Source organism: Priapulus caudatus, unplaced genomic scaffold, assembly GCF_000485595.1.
Source record: "Priapulus caudatus unplaced genomic scaffold, Priapulus_caudatus-5.0.1 Scaffold141, whole genome shotgun sequence".
In the NCBI taxonomy this organism is placed as follows: Eukaryota; Metazoa; Priapulida; class Priapulimorpha; order Priapulimorphida; family Priapulidae; genus Priapulus; species Priapulus caudatus.
The window spans coordinates 79484-85240 of record NW_014577202.1 but is presented as its reverse complement, the minus strand read 5'-3'; positions in this window follow the sequence as shown (position 1 = coordinate 85240).

The window sequence follows — 5757 nt, the reverse complement described above, 5'->3', positions numbered from 1 at the left end:
CGGCGGCGGTGCGGGCGGCGCCCTCTGGAGGCGGCACGCGGCGCCCCCTGGAGGCAGCACTTGGTGCTCTTCGCGATGCAATGGAAGGCGCCGCGCTGAAGCGATGTAGCGTTTCTACGGACGGACGGACGGCGCGACCCCGGCGCGACCTCGTCGTCGTGGCAACAGATCGGCGGGGATGAGAGACGACCGGCAGAGTCGGCAACAGAGCGCGACGTGATGCATGGTGGCGCCACCGTATGGGTATTTCCACGCAGCTTTTCCCCCCGCCTCACGATAGCTTTGTCGCCAGAGGCAGTACGATTTTGCCTCGGAATTCTTCTCAATCTATCACGGCGGCGGCGCGCGCGTTATCTGTAGATAAAAACTGTAGTAGTTCCTTTCAGAATACGAAGGCAAATAGATGGCTTTTGGTGGCATACAATGCCGATGAATATGCAATGTCCATTATGGTCGATATTGGCTGCACGATAAATGGCGGCCGGGCGATCATGTATGCACACAATATCTGTGAATGGCGCACGGGAACCCAAAGATTGCTATGCAAGCTTCAGCAATGATACATGTAACGTATTCACGAGTCGTCGAAAGAATGTTTGTCACCGGCACACAATGGCCATGAAGAGGTTGATTAATGGCATGGCCTACTGCTTGGGCGATACTACGACAAGCCCCGCGAATTGCACACATGTGTAGACGGTGTCTAGTCTCTGTCACAAGGGTCAAGGGTACAAGGGCCACTAGTCACAAACATACATGCACGCACGCACACACACATACGCACACGCACACACACACACACACACACACATACGCACGCACGCGCGCACGCACGCACACACACGCGCGCACAAACACACACGCGTGCGCGCACACACTATTACACGCACACAAACACACACGCACGCACGCACACACACACAGGTCGGCTCATATAGACAAAGTTGAGGATGAGTGTAAGCCCTCTAAAGTTCTTCTAAGTGTGGTACTTACTGGTCATTATTGCAGATTGATAAGTCATGTCTCCACCTGATATAAAAGGCTTCATAACTAACGCTCGACTGATTGCGACTGCACTGTCTGTAGAAAGCTACATTAAATTGGTGCGGCCTTAACTCCCAGCCCTATCCTTCTCCCAACCCTATCCTCCTCCCAGCCCTATCCTCCTCCCAGCCCTATCCTTCTCCCAGCCCTATCCTTCTCCCAGCCATGTGCAACGGCGCAAAAATCTCGTGACACGCGGCCATGAATAATCATTCCCCATCGCTTTCGAAATTTGCATCATCATTTCCTCCGCGAATTTCTTTTGTGACGGGGCGCCAGGATTGATGCCAACTGAGTGTCAGAACGTTTCCGACAGAAACGTCAATCTTGATGAAGTAGTGCGGTGAAGTAATGCAGTCAAGGTGGTCGCCTTGTAGCTCGGTCATTATGCCCGTGCAACCTTCCGCGCAGTATGACGTCACAGCTCGACTTCTATTTTTCGAGGCAGCAGCCTGTGCCCTTTACTATAGAAATTTCTTATCTTACCACATAAATATATCGCTGTGTACCTACTGCGTGCCTGTGCATTTACGATAGAAAAAAATGGTTTGATAATCCTACCACTTACAGATCTGTGTACCATGTACACAACCTGTCTGTGTACTGACGATAGACAAAATGGTCTGCGAAGTATCCATAAATCGGAGCCACCAGTCGTGATTTTCCTGTTCAACGAACACAAATCAAATTGTTTATGCGTACGTCTGGTTTGCTAGTAACGTTTGAATCGTACTAATCCCATTATCTCATCCCATCTAATATGTCATGTAAATATTTGATCCAATTTTTGATCTAACGATGTATTTGTGTATAGGATCATAGGATTCCGAAGTGTATACACATGTATACGGACATGCATGTATACGCAGACTACAGGCTGTTATAGTAGAGTGGTCGGTGACCCGTGCTTGTTAGTATGCACACAATGTATCACGAGGCTTCGCAGGGTAATGGTCTAATTGCTTATTACGAGACCCTGCAGAGGCAGCCTATAGCATCTTAATCATTTCATCGCAAAAGATATTACCTGAGCAAAGATCCTCCGGTAAACAGGTAACGATCCAGTGACTCGATAATTGGTCTATAAAATCGCATGCGCTGCCAACCCCGACCGGTGTGTCAGCAGCATCCGCTAATGGCTCGCCTGTTAATTAATGACCCCTGCCGGGTACCTCCTCCTCCTCCCGCCTGCCTGCCCCCTCTGGCTTTTCCCGCTCCGCGGCCTCCATGTTCCCCTCGGGCGCCTCGCCCCTCCGCACGCTCTTTAATGGTACCGTCATTATTTTTCTTTGCAAGAAAAAAATTCTCATTAGGCCAGAGCCAGTAACGAACAGCCTAGGCGTGTAACGAAGTGGAGAAAATTTAGTGTTCTTTAGGCCGGGTAACGTAGACACGAGGCCTGCAGAGCAACTTTTCTATCCCGATCGGCACTGGCTGACAGCTTGCGCTGCAGTTAGATTAGGAGGGGGGCCGCTCGGCTGTCTCCCAGTCGGCTTAACAAATGCACGGCCGCTACATCCTAACTATATATAACGGGCCAGTTGTCTGGCGCCAACTATCATGTATCCCCGCGATGACTCTAGTAATGCAATGGATATTTTATTCGTGCTGTAAGGTACCGTAAAGCAGAGCAGGTAAAGTTAAATAAAAGTCACAAAAGACAAAGGTCTATGGTATGACGCAACAGTGGGTTCTGGGCCTGCAGTATGTGCAAGTAATATTGGAATCTGGTTACGCTCTTGGCACGGAATATTTTGCAACTGTAGAACAGTACCCCCCCCCCCTAACCGCCGCGACTCTTTCCGTTACGATGAGTTTTTGGTCGTTAATAATTTGTCCGTAAGGACGCGCAGGTAGAGATGGCTAGGGCCAGGTAGCGCGGGTGATCGGCAGAAAAATTTTCCCGCCGCAATCGGCGACTCTGGCGAAGCGCAAAGGGTGAAGAGTGTGTCGTTGAAGATGTTGCTTTTATTAAACGTTGTGTGAGCGGAACATTGATAGGCTAAGTGAGTCATATGCTTATCGTCTTCGCCCACCGTTCGAAACCGCTGGCCGGTAATGAGGTACAAATGGGTTAAATTCCTTATGGCGGTTTTCGAGGAGATACGTGAAATTTAGCGGCGCGGCTCCGGTTAACAGTAATGGCCAAATCAATTTCTGCGTGTTTGCTGTACTCCAGCAATTTTCTGCAATAAAACACATACAGGCTTCAGTTTCCATGTCATAAAATACTACTAAATACTGGTAGACTATACGAGGGATACAAATAAGAGTACGCAGGGCAAAATGAGGGAGTGGCGTTTTGTAACTATACGTGGAATTTGAACAATCTGGGCGTTGATAGGCATTAGGGGTTGCAATAATGACAGACCTTTTAATCGTAAAGACCTTAATAATTATAGAGTATACTAATGAATTCAATGATAATAATGCGAATAATTCCCACAACTTGTAGTAACGCTTCTGGATCAATGCGTACCATGACCAATCCGCGTTTGCCGTCTGGGTTTACAGTGTTCGCTTGGCACGGCGGCGGGGTCAGGGGTCAGACAGCCGCATCTGTGGGCGCAATGGTGAATATGGGTATATATGATATATAGTACAAATAAGGTGAGGTGGCGCTCCATACACTCGCATTCGAACAGTTGGCAGCGCCTATGTTCTGCGCCATTAGTTACGGCATCTCCGCAGAGCCCGGATGTGCGCAGGTAAACTCGGGCGCAATATTGTTGATCTACGATGCGTTAAATCCGTGCCTTGGCATACGCAGTCGCTTCCTGGACTTACTCGGCGGGCTTTCTGGGAGCGGCAACGGTTCCGACCGTTGACCTGAGGCATCTCTCTGCGGCAATCTTAAGGCATGGCGTTGATCATCTCGATCATGCTTCAAATGTTGGCATGAAGTGGCGTTAGTGGTAAAGCAAAAGCGACGCCAATTGTTTTTTGGTTGGTGGGAAGGGGAGTCATCGTTGCCATGGTAACACATTTTGCTGGAAATTATTGTAGAAGGCGTGTTAACTTGCTGGCTGTTTTTACACCCGATTTTCATGACGAATTTGGGCACACAGGGCCGATATAACATGATGCCATAATATATATATATAATGTATAGGTATAGTATATATATATTTGATGACAATCATAAAGATTTAAATATAAATTTCACAATACAAATTTTTATACAAATATTTTTATATTTTTTCAATTTTTTGCAAATATTTTTTTCCTTCTTTTTTTTAGATTTAAATTTTAATTTTAATACAAACATTAACTTTTATACAATCGGGTGAAAGCATGAGAAACGGAGAAGAAGAAAAAAAAAAAAAAAAAAAAAAAAAAAGAAGAAAGAAAAAAAAAAAGAGGAAAAAAAAGGTGGCAGAAGGTTAGGCAGGTTCTAGGAATATGTTTCGACGAAAAAATGAGTGGGTGTTGACCATAGAGGCAACGATGACTGCCGGCCGCACACCAAGAAACGGACTAGGTGTCTTTTCGGGCTTTACGATAACGGCATCTTCATGTGCAAAATTTCAAGGATGATCCGAGAAGAACTGCAGGGCGGTAAGCGGGCGTCACGGAAGGAAATCTCTGGGCGGGGCGGGCGGCGGCGGCGGCGGCGCGGCGGCGGCGGCCGGGGCGAACGATGCCAAATGCCATAGTATCGCCACGACTTGCGTTCGGATAGCAATGCAAGATTCACAGGCCGTAGCGCGCGTGCCCCGGGTAGTTCTCCGGGCGTGGGGGAGGTCCGGGGGACGAGTTGCCGCCGAACAGTTACGGGATTGGCGTCCAGCGCCCCCCCCCTCCCCGTAAGCCGAATGGGCGGGCACGACAAGGTTGATACGGTCAGCATTCAGGTGACGGTAAGACACGAAACAACAGTCGTGACAAAGCGGCGACACCTTGCCGCCGCTTCTCCCCCTCTGCTCTGTCTCTCTTCTCTCTGGCATGCGGCTCTGCCCTCGGCTTCGCATATAGCTATCGCGTCGTCTCTATTTATCGTTTGTTCTGCTATCTCATCGTGCTCATTTCTCGTCTGCTCGTCGATCGTTCTCTCTCCTCTCTGTCATCTCTCTCGTCTGCTCTCTCTCTCTGCTTTCTGCTCTTGTCTTTCTCTCGTCGTTCTCCATCTCTCTCTCCTTCGTCGGTCTGTCCGTCTCTCTCTCTCGTCTTCTCTGGTCTCTCTCTCTTTTCTCTGTTCTCTCATCGCTCTTTGCTCTATCTCTATCTCTCTTTCTCGATCTCTCTCGTGGCGCTGCTCTCGCTGCTCTGCTCTCTCGTCTCTCCTCTTCTGCTCTCTGCTCCTCTCATCTCTCATCTCATCTCTCCCTTCTCCTCTCTCTCCATCGTCTCTCTTCTCCGTCTCTCTCTCTCTCTCTCGTCGGGGCTCTCTCTCTTCGTCTCGCCTCGGTCTCTGTCGTGCCCCCTCTCTTCTTCTGCTCTCTCGTCTCGTCTCGCCTCTCCTCCTCGTCTCTCTCATCTCTCTCGCTTCTCTCTCTCTCGTCTGCTCTGCTGCTCTCTCCCTCTCTCGCGCCCCCGGCCGTCTGCCTCCTCTTTCTGCATCTCTACCATCTGTCTCTAATCTCGCAATCGCTTTCTCTATCGGCGCGATTCGCGCGCGCGCGATCTAATAAACATTAGCCGGCAGCGTGTAGTAAACCGTGGCGCGGGCGATTGTTTGCGCGGCAGGTTAATTGCTGCGATCCAGCTTCACTA